The sequence below is a fragment of the Cervus elaphus genome, chromosome 13, assembly GCF_910594005.1.
Source record: "Cervus elaphus chromosome 13, mCerEla1.1, whole genome shotgun sequence".
Taxonomy (NCBI): domain Eukaryota; kingdom Metazoa; phylum Chordata; class Mammalia; order Artiodactyla; family Cervidae; genus Cervus; species Cervus elaphus.
This window is the reverse complement of record NC_057827.1, coordinates 35,584,962-35,600,308: the sequence shown is the minus strand read 5'-3', so window position 1 is coordinate 35,600,308 and position 15,347 is coordinate 35,584,962. Positions and strand designations below refer to the sequence as shown.

At 37.2% G+C, this 15,347-nt stretch overlaps 1 protein-coding gene and 1 non-coding gene across 11 annotated transcripts in view; both read left to right on the top strand.

The window, feature by feature from the left end:
- The window catches only part of PEAK1 (pseudopodium enriched atypical kinase 1), a 308,265-nt gene that overhangs the window by 199,022 nt on the left and 93,896 nt on the right, over positions 1–15,347 (top strand). The gene's annotated exons all lie outside the window — the stretch shown is intronic.
- TRNAC-ACA lies at positions 4,874–4,945 on the top strand. The gene has a single exon. It is a non-coding gene; the product is annotated as a tRNA-Cys (tRNA).

Below are 15,347 nucleotides of genomic sequence, written 5' to 3'. Positions count from 1 at the left end.
AAGCCAACAATACTGTTAAAGGAGAAAAGCAGCAAAGTTGGAAGGTATCATCAGACAAAAGAATGCTGTATTAGTGAAACTGGTCAATCACGAAAATTTTATTATAATTTGAACATTGAATTTATTACTAATCTTTTCTTGTTTTTATGGTATTATCTGGGTGATGCAGTCTTTTTTCAGTCTTTTTTGTTATAGGATATAAGAATATTAGATTTATGAGATTATAAAGTGGAAGAATCTGGAATCAGAAATAACATAATGTCTCAATATCTCTGACTGGATTTATTTTTCTTCAATTAGAGAGATTCTTGAAGTAGAAAAAACCAATATTCCATCTAATTTTTAAGCTTTTTGAGGATTTTGACTCAGATATTTTTTATTTTGATGCTCAATAAAGAATAACCCTGATAAAAAATAAGAATGTTGGTTTAAGAGAATTCCCTTAAATTATACTCAAAGCCCTGGATTTTTGATTCAGAGGCAGTCTTTCTTGTTGTCCCATGTGAGTACATTATAAACATAACAATTGTAAATTGGAAGTTTTTAAAAATCTCTCAAGTGAGGCTGTTGTCTTCCCCTTTAACACATTGTGGTCTGGTCAGTTACTTCAAGCAGGTTGTTTTTAACTATGTGACAGATCTCCTGTTTTCAGTGAGGAGAAGGATCCATCAGTAATTTTATGTTTTTGTTTCTGTAACAGGACATTGGTAATTTTATTTTATGACCAGTCAGTTCCTTAATGGGTTTAATTGTGTTCTCTCTGTAATCAGATGCATTTTATTCTTCCCACTAATCTTATTCGTTTGGGTTGTGGCTAGATGTGTAAAAAAAAAGTCTATTTTTATGAGATCTTTTGTCTTGACAAATGAACTCATAAATCCTTTCAGTTAGCAATGGTATTAGAGACCACTATTGAAAGAGAAAATTGCATTTTGTAGGGTAATATGCAGGTCGCTCGCTACTGTAGTTAAATCAAGGGAAACCTTGAATTTAGGTGAGGACAGCTATTACTTATAAATGCGTTTCATTCCTGCAGGTCATATCTTGGCTCTTTGGCCTTTATCACTTTAAGGTAAAATCTTGACTAGGCATGTGCTATTGTTTAGACTTGGATGTTTGCTAAGATGAGTGGGTGAAAAGTGAGAGATGAAACTAAGCTTTTACCAGGTAGGAAACAAAGAGTGGAATAATGACTTTAAAATTTGCTGCAGAAGTGGTCTTAGCAAGTGAAGCAAAAGCTACTGTTCACAATTTACAAAATCAATCACATTATGGAAATGCATAAAAATGCTTATTTTTCTAGAAAGTATTGTTGGCCCTAGGCTAATTTCTACCTCTTTAGCTTTGAACATAATTTAGTCATTATTGGATTAATTATAATTAAGATAATTGCTTCTCAAGCTTTCATGAACATTCTAACCTTTTAAATCATGATTTAGGAGGTCTGGAGTGGGGCCTGAGAGTCTGTATGTCTAACAAGCCAATGTGCATGCTAAGTTACTTCGGTCATATCCGGCTCTGTGCAGCCCTATGGACTATAACCTGCCAGGCTCCTCTGTCCATGGGATTCTCCAGGCAAGACTACTTGAGTGGGTTGCCATGCCTTCCTCCAGGGAATCTTCCCAATCCAGGGATCGAATCTTAGTTTCTTACATCCCCTGTATTGGCAGGCAGGTTCTTTACCATTAGTGTTAACCTGGGAAACCTCAACAAGCCAACAAGTGATACCAGTGCTGCAGTTACTGGACCATATTTTGAGATGTGGTTGTTTAGTTGCTAAGTCATATCCAACTCTTTTTCAACCCCGTGGACTGTAGCCTGCCAGGCTCCTCTGTCCATGGGATTTCCTAGGCAAGGATACTGGAGTGGGTTGCCATTTCCTTCTCCAGGGGATCTGCCCGACACAGGGATCAAACCCATGTCTCCTGCATTGGCAGGTGAATTCTTTACCAATGAGCCACCAGGGAAGGAGGAGTCTAAACAATTATTTTTATTACCCTGTAGCTCCTATCGTCTTCCTGTGTTTGCCTCCTTTTGGCCTATAAGATCTAGCCGTTTGGGGGACTTCTTTGGTGGTTCAGTGGTTAAGACTCTGTGCTGCCCCTACAGGGGGTATGGGTTCAATCCCTGGTCGGGGAACTAAGATCCATGCATGCTATGTGGCGCTGCCAAAAGAAAAAAATATATAAAGCATTAAAAAAAAAAAAGGTAAGGTGTTTGCTTTTTATTTGACCACTTCAAACTATTTCAGAATGCTTAATGATCCTATGAGAAAAATGACTGCATCTGGAAGATATGTCCCTTTATTAATGAAAAGTCCATGCTTTGTCTCAGGCCATAACGGTCTTTTGTTATTTCTTCTTGTAAAAAAATTGAATCACTGAGTTTGTTAGTCAACTAACAAAGATCTTTCCATTTAATTATGGTTATATGAAGAGGCCATGGGTCTTGGAGTGGGATCTGGACTGTGTGACCTTGGTCAGATTACCTAATACCTTCGACTCTCAATTCATTAGTCTGTTAAACCTACATAAGGTCATTGTCATGATTAGTGATAAGCAATAATGTAAATGAAGTACCTGGTATAGTACCTGTGGTATGGTAGGCATTTAGCAGTTAATAATAAGCATCCCAGTCACTGAATGGGATGAGAAAAACATTGAAAGCCATTTAATTTTCCCTTGGAGAAAGAAATGGTAACCTACTCCAGTATTCTTGCCTGGAGAATTCCATGGCCAGCAGAGCTGGGCAGGCTGCAGTCCATGGGGTCACACAGAGTTGGACACGACTGAGTGACTAAACAATAATTTTCTTTACATCTGGGATTTCATTAGCAATGTAGCTAACAAGGAGGGGGGAAAAACCTGAACTGTTTTCTCTTAAGGAAAATTAAAGATTACAATTATGTTTTAAGAAATTTTTGTTTCTGTTTTGCTTTATGTTTTTTAAAAGATAACGCATTTGATTCTTTGGGAGACTTGGAGTCAAACCACTTTTCTGAATGACCATTAGATCCCTGTGATTCAGAGAAAAAATAAAATTTTAGATTCTCAACCTATTTTGATTAAGAGAATTAATTTCATTCTCTCCTGACTTGTCTGAATTTTTGAGGCCAAGATATGCCCACATGGTGGCATTCTCAAGGACTCTTCTGTGTCCTTTTCCTCAGTATAGTAGCGAGGAGAATCATCAGGAACAACACAGCTGGCATCTTGAGGAAAATGACATAAAATTGGCATTGCATGCTAAGCCTGGAAAAGCCAACATTTGTTCAGTTACTAATCTTTTTAGGCAGAGCCTTTGATTTGGCCCAAAACTACTTCAGCTTACCATAGAAGTATTTTTATTTGCTGCCAAATTTCCTCACTAACCTTAGTCTGAAACACAAGCATGTAGGCTATACTGGGGTGTTGTTTTTTTTTTCTTTGTTTTGATTCCCTTTCCTCATTCACATTAGCTGGTTTCTTTATCCTGGGCATGAAATATTTGCCCAGTTAGGTGCTTCATAACACAGATTCTTTCTAGCAGCACATGTTCCAGGATAACCCGTTAGCTGTGTTATATAATTGGGAACTCTAGGTTGGGGTATTCATCTGAAAGAAAATATTCTCTCAGTACCCCTGGGCTTAGATCTGTGCTATCATTTGTTTCACTTCAAAGCTAATTGAAATCAGCCAGCCTATGTTTCAAAATATCTACACATATTACCAACCATCTGGCTGCTCACAAATGATGAAGACATTTAATATAAAACCTGGTTAATGCACTAGCCTCTCACCTCTGGAGAACAAATCTTGTCTAGGACACACGTAGTCCTACTTTAGTATTGGTCTGCAATAGAGGGTGCTCATTTGGGTCCCCAAACTCATAACAATTTGATATAATCCCTCCCAGGTGACTGACCATGTGATAGACATTCAGAATTATCTTTGTTGGAATCATTCAGAGCTTCAGTGACTGAGCAGAAGGTTTATGTAGAGCCATCAGAACAAGAATATCTAGAGCACATTGCATGTGGGTAAAGGGCATATGAGACTTTTTTTAGTAACTCGATGTAATTCTTTTCTTTTATGAAAGTGATGTTGAGTGAAATACACTTGTAGTCTTGTAGTAGGGTGGGAGGGGGGTTCAAGATGGGGAACACATGTATACCCATGGCGGATTCAAGTCAATGGCAAAACCAATACAATGTTGTAAAGTAAAATAAATTAATTAATTAAAAAAAAATTGGAATATATACATTTTCATTTGACATTTTGTATTATTAGTCTTTCAATCTTTTTGTTAGATTTATGTGCATTGTTTTTAGCAAAACTGGGATTATCCTATATGTAGTAGTCTTTTTAAAACTAGTTGTGTTTTATAGATACTTTTCAATGTCTTTAAGTAACCATCTCTATTTCATTAACTGTATAATATTCTGTCATATTGCCATGTTATCTTAAGTTACTAACCTCCAATATTATGGGACATTTAAGTTGTCTCTCATTTCCCTATCAGAAATAACGCTGTACTGAACATCCTGTAGAAATTAATGTGCATGCAAATTAATAATTGAGCATGGCATTGCCTTCCTGTAGATAAATTCTTAGAAACTGCAAGATCAAAACACATGTAAGGATTTAATGTGCTTATTTGTTTTTAATCTTTATTTCTTTATATATATGCAGATGTTTTATGTATGCCTTATCACCCTTGAGAAGACCTCTACTTTTCGGGGGGGTTTGGGAGGCCCATGGCCCAGGGCATGTGTAATCTTAGTTCTCTGATCAGGGATCAAACCCATGCCCCCTGCAAAGGAAGCATGGAGTCTCAGCCACTTGGACCACCAGTGAAGTCCTTGGACTTGTACGTTTTTTGTACTCTCCTGGACTCCCTGGTGGCTCAGATGGTAAAGCGTCTGCCTACAGTGCAGGAGACCCGGGTTCAATCCCTGGGTGGGGAAGATCCTCTGGAGAAGGAAATGGCAACCCACTCCAGTATTCTTGCCTGGAAAATCCCATGGATGGAGGAGCCTGGTAGGCTACAGTCCATGGGGTCGCAAAGAGTTGGACACAACTGAGCGACTTCACACATAGTGTGTAGAATACTCCACAGTCTAACCAACAGCTAAGTTGGTTTTGTTTTTTGTTTTTACATTTTAGAGCAATGTAATAGATGATTTATTGATTTCTTAATGTTTAATTTGAATTTCTAGGAATTTTAGTGAGGTAACCTAGCCTATTGACAACACCATAATTATTTTTGCTGAGATGTCTCAAATAAATTTCTTATATATAACACTTATCAATTCTAGTCATAAATTAATAAAAGGGAACTATTCTTTATTCAAGGAACACATTCTAGGTGGTAATAAATAACAGGATTAAAAGACATTACATTTGTTCTGCTGCCTTGAAACTTTGAGTAAAAATTGTCATCTTTAAATCAAACATCTCAATGCAGAGTAAATTTTTGTTCATCAGCTCTCCAAAACCAAGCAAATTTTTGTTCATCAACTCTCCAAAACCAAGCAAATTTTACTAAATGTTATCTTTTACCAAATTTCTCATGAAGAATTTTCTTTTCTCTAAAGAGCACAACTTTTTCCCTTTTTCCTATTAAATTAACCATGGCTATCTTTTCTTCTTTTCCCTTTAAAACCTTTTGTTTTAAAAAAGCCCAACTGTATTTTGCTTTTGTGATTCTTAAATTGCTAGCATTTATAAATGTGTTAACTCTTGTAGAAGAGGGGAGGGGATGTTGATGTCTGTATACTCTATGCTCAATATATATATAAAGTGTTTGCACATAAGTCAAAATTAAGTAACAATTTTAATGACATTAAAGTACTGCTTATTAATAAATAAATTTTAATATATACCATTTGAGTAGAAAACTATATTAGACCCACTGAATTGAGACTCTTAATTAGTTAATGAAGGTAAAATGCTTTGAAGATGGAGTATCTTCTACGTGCTATATTGTTTTAGTTGGAGTTTTATTCCTTTTGGTAGCAATGGCTTGATAGTCAATTTCATTTTTACAGTATATCAATCAAAAAGAGGTTTTAATTCTTTTCCAGTCTTCAACTCAGACTCTTTGGTACAGAAGTATTGATGAGACTGCAGTATGGACAGTACCATAACTGGGCTTGCATTAATGGCAATTTTACGTGCTACTGGTATGTGGATATGGGAAATGTTTGATTTTTATCTCCTACCATATAGTTATATCCTGATAGAATGATAATCTACTATATGGTATCAGAAATATACTACAGTCTGTAATTATCTGTTTCTATCCTATGAACCAGACTCATACATCTAAGGAGTAATTTTACATTGATTTGCTTTTATATTAGTCCTCACTATTAAATAAATAATGAAAGGGACACCTACTGCCTAATAACAGGAAAGTTTAATCTTTTGTGGTAATCCATATTATTGATGAATTTTAGGTCATCAATAAGTCATTTGCTAAGTCATTTCATTTCTGTTCTTTGCTTTCTATTCCCTCTGCCAGTAGCCAAGTTAAGACCTCATTACCTCCCACCTGCACTACTAGAACTGCTTCCTTACTACTTTCCCTACCTCCCATCATTGCAGTTAGTTTTAAACATACAGATAAATTAATCTTGAACTAAAATATAGATATGAGTATATTATCCTTCTGCCTAAAATGTATATTTTATTGGCTATACTCCTAGCCATAGCTAGCATTCAACAACTTACATGATTTAATCCTAACTTAACATTTCATCATTATTTCCCATCTCAGTGCATCTTTCCCATCTAGGCTTTCTTACCTACATACCTTCCCTTAAATAGCTCAGAATGCCCTATACTTCTTTCTCCATACTACCCTCAGAAATAACCCATACTCACTTGGAGAAGAGAAACAAAGAGCTGTACAACTAAGTCCCTTTCAGCTAGGGACTAAATGCAGTCTGTGCAGTGCAAAATGGATGGCAATAATGCAGACAGAGAAAGACCTGAATCCTTTATGGTCTGGTGTACCAGAAAAGAAAAAATGGGAAACGGGGAATGCTAAAGATAAAGTGGTTTGCAAGGGAAAGAGCCAGACAGATCTCCAGATTTTTATCTGCTTACATCTCTGACTGACCTCTGAACCATACATGCCTAGAAGAGACTCAGCCCAGCCCAACTAAGGGCTTCCCAGGTGGCGCTAATGGTAAATGAACCCACTTGCCAGTGCAGGAGACCTAAGAGATGCAGGTTCGATTCCTGGGTCAGGAAGGTCCCCTGGAGGAGAACATGGCAATCCACTCCAGTATTCTTGCCTATAGAATCCCCATGGACAGGGGAACCTGGCAGGCTACAGTCCATAGGGTCACTAAGAGTCAGATATAACTTAAGCAACTTAGCACACAGCACACAGCCCAACTAAAATTAAAAGATCTCCTACACTAGAAGAAATGTTTACAGTTAGAGATTAACCCCCCACAAAATTTTTTTTAAATCACTGAAATAAAGAAATACTAGAGAAAAATAACAGACTTGATGTGTGTTAGTTGCTCAGTCATGTCTTTGTGACCCCATGGACTGTAGCCACCAGGCTCCCGTGTCTGTGGAATTCTCCAGGCAAGAATACTGGAGTGGGTTGCCATTCCCTTCTCCAAAGGATCTTTCCAACCCAGGGATCAAACCAGGTCTCCTACATTGCAGGAGGATTCTTTACTGTCTGGGCCACCAGGGAAGCCCATGTATGTACATAACATACAAAGTACCAAGAAAATAAAATACATTCTCAGTTGAAAAGATGATCTGTTGTTTCCAACATCAAGATGAACCAAGCATTGGAATTGGTATACAAGGGTTTCAAGACAGCTATTATAACTATTATCAATGAAGTGAAACAAAATATGCTTTTAGTGCATGAAAATCTCAACAGAGGTTGGCAGTAAAACAGAAACAAAAAAAAGACCAAATGGAAGTTCTGGAAATGAAAAGCAGTTGAGTGGACATGACAGGAAAGAGTAAGTGATCTCAAATCGATCAATATTAATTATCTGAGAAAAAAAAGAAAGCTTATAGGGGAAATGAACAAAGCTTCAAAGGTCTGTTGGGTGGTATTTAATATTTGGCTTCTCATCAGAAATCATTGAGGACAGAAAGAGTAGGATAGCATCTGGAAAACAATGAACAGTCAACCTAGAATTCTATACCTAGCAAAAATATTATTCAAGAATGAAGGATGAACTTATTGTGGTGATCATTTTGCAATTATATACTTTATTCAGATATCAAATTACACTGTACACTTGAAACTAATGTTATGTAAATTATACATCAATTTAATAAGAGTGAAAGAAGAATACATTTTTTAGATAAAAGAAAACAGAGAATTTGCTACCAAGAGATCTGCTCCACAAGAAATACTAAAGAAAATTCTTTAAGCTGGAGCTAATAATTCTAGATGGAAGCATGAACATTCATTAAAGAATAAGAACTCAGACATTCTAAATATATGGGCAGTATTTCATTTCTTCAAACTCCCAGAATTCCTTATCTATAAATCTTGGGATGCTACTTCTCATTTTATATGTTTCTGTATTTTGTAATTTTATCTGCATACTTCAACTCCCCTAAAAAAGAGGCTCATTTTGAAGTCAGTGGAAGTGGGGATCATTTTTAACTTTATCTTAGGTCCCCCAGAGTCTGACTTTTGCATATCTTGTTATTTATTTTCCTTTTTCAAAAGTAGTGGTAGAGCATCATTCCATTTAATGAAGGATTCCAGTTGATTGGATTTCAGTCTTTTCTGATTGCAAACATATTGCTTTGGAAATATGTTCAGCTTAGGGAATTGCGATCTCTCAAAATTTACTTTATCTGACAAAATAAGTTCCTTTGTTTTAGGGCTCATAGCTTATGTGTTTCTTTAAAAAGTTTCTTAGTTGATAGACAAAAAGGATGATTTTTGCTTACACTAACCTCTAGGAGATACTACATGGGTCCTATGTATGGGATGTTGGGTATAATAAACAACACAAATAACTCAATGGGGTTTTGAAAAGAGCCAGAAATGTTCTTGGATTAGATGTTTCTCATATTGCCTTTTATAAAAAGCCAGATGCATAATATTAAGTCCGAATTCATTGAGGACCGTTTCCTAGGACCTTGTGGATAACATTGCCCTAGTTTGTTGCTCATAGACGATCTATATACAAGTATAGAGTTTAAAGAAGGGAGCAGATAATGAAAATACCCCTTGTTTGGCTTCTGCCAAAGAGTAGCAGACTTTCAGAGTTGGGAATAAATAAATTTTACCAGATTCTTTCATGAGTCTTCGATATGCTTGTATCCTATATTATTGAGTCCAAGTGAAATCAACATATTTTACATGATGAAATTATAATTGACATTTATATTTTTAAAATTTAGGAGCCTGATTTATCTTTTTGCCCAAACAAGGCTATGTCACTTCCCCATGGCAAGTAACTAAAGGCAAGGCCAATTTTTAATTTTCTCAAAAGGAGATTTGAATCCAAAGTACTTGAACAAGTACTCATCTGAGGCCCACATTTCTATACCAAATATTCAGGAGATCATTGACTCTAAAGACATTATTAAAAGTAGGAGAAGTCATGAATAGGGAATCTTAGAGACTGAAAAGCCTGGGATTTTCTAGTTCTGGGAAAGTTCTAGTACAACCTCTGGGAAGTTCTAGTACAACCACCTAATAGCTCTAATGATGTAACCTTGGAGGGATGTTCCCTTTCCCCAAGCCTGCTTCTTCAGTTGTAAAAATGGAAATAAGAATTATTTGTTCATATGTTTATTTTGAAAATTCAGTGGTTATGTGTTTTGGTTCCCTTTACTTCACACCGAATACTTATTAGTTGCTTTCCCCTTATTCAATCATAAGAAAACATGAGAAAAAGGTGTTTGCTCCCACTTATAAAAGGTGTTTACATCCACTAGGATAAGGCACTCAATAACTATTAATGAATAAATGCTTTATGAAGGATTATTTTTTAATAATTATCAGTTTTTAAGGTAAATTATGGTCAAATATGTTTATAATAATTCCTAGTAAATAGTGATTACAACAATGGCAAGTTATTACATTATTTTGCTTGACATTTGTATGCTGAGATGTTTTTGTTTTTACTAAATCAACATCATTTAGCCAAAGTTGAATTTACCTGCATGGTATCTTACTGGAGCCATAGTACCTGCACTGCCCAGAATTTCATCCATGTTTAATGTTGTATGGTACATTAAGCCATAGTCTTTCTTTATTTGTGTAATATTCTTAAAACTTTGCTGCAGGTTCATTTTTAAAATCTATTGTTTTGAAACATTTTATTAGATAAATTAAGTTTCCATGCCTTGAGAAGCCATGCACTATAGTACAGGGATCAGCAATTTAATGTATAAGGTTCAGGTCATAATAAGTTAAGCTTTGCCACCCACATAGTCTCTATTGCAACTGCTCAGCTCTGCCTTGGTATCAGAAAAACAGCTGCAGACAATATGTAGATGAAGGGTGTGCCTATGTTCCAATAAAATTTTATTTACAAAAAACAGGTGGCAGACCAGATTTGACCCAAGGGCCATAGTTTGTTAATCCCTACTGTAATAAAATAGCACAAGTCTGCAGGTAGAAAACCCAGGAGGGACTCTATCTCTGACATGAACTGGCTGAGTGTTGATAACAAACCAAATCCATTTAACTTCCTTGTGAATTTCTGTTTCTTAGTAAAATTAAATGTGAGACTATGGTAATCTGTCTTTCTATCTTTAATTTTCTTTTGTCATCAAAAGTTTTCTGGTATGTAAGGCACCTTTGCCTGAAGGATAAAAAAAAAATTAAAGATAAAAATCAATGCTAAGTTGTGATTTTATACTGGATGTATAAACTGGATTTAAAACAAATTATACACATATTTCTTTACTTCCCTGGTGGCTCAGATGGTAAAAGCATCTGTGCCTACAATGCTGGAGACCCAGGTTCAGTCCCTGGGTGGGGAAGATCCCCTGGAGAAGGAAATGGCAACCCACTCCAGTATTCTTGCCTGGAGAATCCCACGGACGGAGGAGCCAACCTTCCAGTCTGTGAGAACAAACCAATGACATCTATATAATGATGGAAGCTTTAATGCTCATTGCTTGTGTATAGCACATGGAAACTATCAGTTGCATGTATTGAATAGATTTTGAAAAAATAATTGCATTATATTGCCTTAGTGTAATATAAGAAGTAGTAAACAAATAGATAATTTTTTAAAATCACTGAATAACACCCAGCACTTATCCTATATGATATCTGTTGCATCTAATAGTTGCTGATTTTAATCCTCAGTTTCCAGGGGAAATTAAAGTTCAGAAACATAAAAAAACTTACTCAAGAACACATAGCTAGGTTAATTATCAGGGCTGAGATTGATCCCAGTGCATTAGTTTTCTATTACTGCTCTAAGAAACTGCACTGGACTTACTGGTTTAAAACAACACTAGCTTATGGTGGCTCAGACGGTAAAGAATCTGCCTGCAATTCGGGAGACCCAGGTTCAATCCCTGGGTTGGGAAGATCCCCTGGAGGAGGGCATAAGAACCCACTCCACTCTCCTTGCCTGGAGAATCCCATGGACAGAGCAGCTTGGTGGGCTACGGTCCATGGGGTCACAGAGTGTGAGTGTATATATGTCAATCCTCTTCTCCCAATTCGTCCCACCACTCCCCTTCCCGCTCTGTGTCCACATGTCTGTTCTCTGCATCTGCATCTCTATTCCTGCCCTGCAAACAGGCTCATCTACACCATGTTTCTAGATTTCATACATATGCCTTCATCTATGATATTTGTTTTTCTCTTTCTGATTTCACTCTGTATGACAGACTCTAGATCCATCCACATCGCTGCAAATAAAGGCTGCCTGCATTCCTTGCCTTATAGCCCATTTCCTTCTTCAGAGCCAGCAGTGGATGGTCAAGTCTTTGTCTTACCATATCATTCAATCTAAGGCTTCTACCTCTCTCCTTCACTTTTTTTTTCCTTGATAAACTTTGTATTTTTAATCAGAGAATAAATACTTTACAAAGATGTGATGGTTTCTGCCATACAGCAACATGAATCAGCCATCGGTACACAAATGTCCCCTCTCTCCCACCTCCCTCTCCATCCCACCCCTCTAGGTTGTCATAGAGCACCGACTTTGGGTTCTATGTGTCATACAGCAGATTGGCTATCTGTTTTACATTTGGTAATTTATATGTTTCAATGCTATTCTCTCGAATCATCCTACCCTCTCCTTCGCCCAAACTGTGTCCAAAAATTTGTCTTTTATGTCTGTCTCCTTTGCTCCCCTGCAAGTAGAGTCATTAGTACTATCTTTCTAGTACTAGATTCCATATATATGCATTAATATGTGATATTTGTCTTTCTCTTTCTGGCTTACTTCCCTCTGTATAATAGGCTCTAGGTTCATCCACCTCATTGGAACTGATTCAAATGCATTCCTTTTTATAGTTGAGTAATATTCCATTGTGTATATGTACCTCAACCTCTTTATCCATTCATCTGTCGATGGCCGTCTAGGTTGCTTCCATGACCTAGTGCATCTGTGAGCATTGGGGTACATATGTCTTTTACAATTATGGTTTCCTCAGGGTATATGTCCAGTAGAGGAATTGCTGTGTCATATGGTAGTTTTATTCCTAGTTTTTTAAGGAATCTCCATACTGTTCTCTATAGAGGCTATATCAATTTGTATTCCTACCAACAGTGCAGGAGGGGTTCCCTTTTTTCCATACCCTCTCCAGCTTTTATTGCCTGTAGACTTTCACATCAGTCAGAATGGCCATCTCCTTCACACTTTTAAGGACCCTTGTCATTACTTTAGGCTCATCCAGACATCCTGAATAATCTCTTAAGATGCTGATGTAATCACATCTGCATAGACCCTTTTGCTATATAAGGTAACATTTTCACAAGTTCTGGGGATTAGGCTGATGGGTATCTTTGCAAGGCCATTATTCTGCCTACCACACCCAGTGAAGAAAAAATTTTTCAAATAATTCCACTTTGTCCTCTCAGTATCTCACAGAAAGGAGAACGAGTTATTGTCATCTCTTTGGGCAGATAAAGGATCCTGAGGCAGAAGTAGTATGTGACTTTGCTGCAGTTTTATAATTGCAGTTAGCCTGTGGGGTATGGGGGAGGGAGTATCTTTTAAGTCCCAATACAGAAGGCTTTCTACTGGATCATACATCCATAACATTTTTATCAGTATTAGGCATTTGATGCTAATATAGGTAAATTGCTTCCATGTCTCTAGATAATCAAACTTGAATTCAACCCAAATTAGACTTGATTCAATGCCCTCGCCATCTGTTAGCTTGTTTGATAGTTTCTGGTTAAAAAACGGGGTTGGGGGGGAATGCATCTTTTCCTAAAGGATAAAGAAATATGCTAAGGATAAAATGGATAGAGACGTTTGGCTTTTATTGGGTACTTTGAAAAATCTTTTTGCTAGTGTTTAGACTGAATGTTTAAGGGTTTATGGAAGTCTTGAACTTTCTATATCATCTCATATAAATGTCACAAATAAATTTTTAAAAAATTAAAAAAGATGAAAGGGTTGTTGTACAATACAGTTTTTCTTTTAAAAAAACTGACTTCAATTTAAGTAGTTGAATCTGTACTGTAAATTTACTTGCTAGTAGGTAGACACCGGAGAAGGCAATGGCAACCCACTCCAGTACTCTTGCCTGGAAAATCCCATGGACGGAGGAGCCTGGTAGGCTGCAGTCCATGGGGTCACTAGGAGTCAGACATGACTGAGAGACTTCATTTTCACTTTTCACTTTCATGCATTGGAGAAGGAAATGGCAACCCACCCCAGTGTTCTTGCCTGGAGAATCCCAGGGACGGGGGAGCCTGGTGGGCTGCCGTCTATGGGGTCTCACAGGGTCGGATTTAGCAGCGACTTAGCAGCAGCAGCAGCAGCAGGTAGACACCTAACTCTTACTTTCAACAATAGTAGAAATAGAGAGGAGATAGTATTTTGAAAATGAGTAACAATTAAAAGGAACCCTTTACAGAAACTGTTTTATAACTGCTATGTGAACTGGCAATGGAGGAGGTAAAGGACATGTGTTATTTGATAATTGCTTATGAGTTGGTTTTTTAGGCCATTACTTCAGTTTTTCATCAATAGGTTAATTCTCACAGTTAGATGTTTCTGTTTTTTCAAAACCAAATATTTTCACACATTTCACACATTAGACTTCAACCGTTCCATAATCCATCATTTTTGATTGTTTTATTTGATTTTTGTTATTCTAAATAGCACTTTGATTTCTGAGCCATTTTCCTAGCTTTTCTCCTTGGACAGGAAGGATGATGCTTTTCTTCTGTACTATTACCTGGAACTCATAGATCTCCTAGTTAACATAAGCAGTTAAACTAATAAAGCAGGAAGGAAGGATGGACACAGTAGTTAACAATGACTGATAATCTTCACCTTGAGGAGAAGCTACTGGTCTGGCCAATGTAAGTCCCATGGAAACAATACTGAGAAAGGGAATATCATTTTCCCAGAGCTGCTGGTGGCTTTTGCTAAAGGAGTGGCCAAGTACAGAGTGGAATGGAATATGCTGGAATCAAAAACTAGTAAAGTGTTTCATTGGTTATCAAGGAATATAGAAACAGCACGATTTAATAGAATCATGTGGGACTTTGATGTGAGTCAGGACGGGGTTCATTTCTCAGCTTACTACTAAAGAGCTGTGCAGTGCTGAGCAAGGAGCTTAATCTCTTCAGTCCCTCACTTCATTCATTAAAATGGCCATTGCTGCCCCTCCAGGTTATTGTATGAATCAGGGATATGACATATATAGCATTATTAGTAGCCCAGTAAATAGGTACTAAAGGATGAAAAACAGTAGATTGCAGTTGTTGGGCAGAGTCATAGAAGAGCTTGCCCCAAGTTGGCTTTTTCTCACCGACTCTGGCCAGAAGGTCTCAGGGGATAGAACTGCGCTCAGAGCCTTGCCCCACATTTCAGAGTAGCACACCATTTGCAGCCCAGCCTGGTCCCAGGCAGGCCTGCACTGAGCCTGGGCCGAGGGGGAGCCCTGTGAGAGTCCTGAAAGGAAAACTGAAAGCATAACTGGAAATGCAAAACATAGTACTCCTTGTCAGAAACCCTCTGTCATCCCTCCACATTCTCCTCTAGTACCCACTACACTGCCCTGGGTGTCTCTATTATGGACCCTGTTGTTGAAGGAAGGACTCCCTTCTGTCTAGCCAATCAATCAAACAACACCCTTTTGGAAAACAAAGTCTCATTTAAAAATTTTAAACTAAAAAAAAAAAAAGTATGTGCCATCTTATATAAA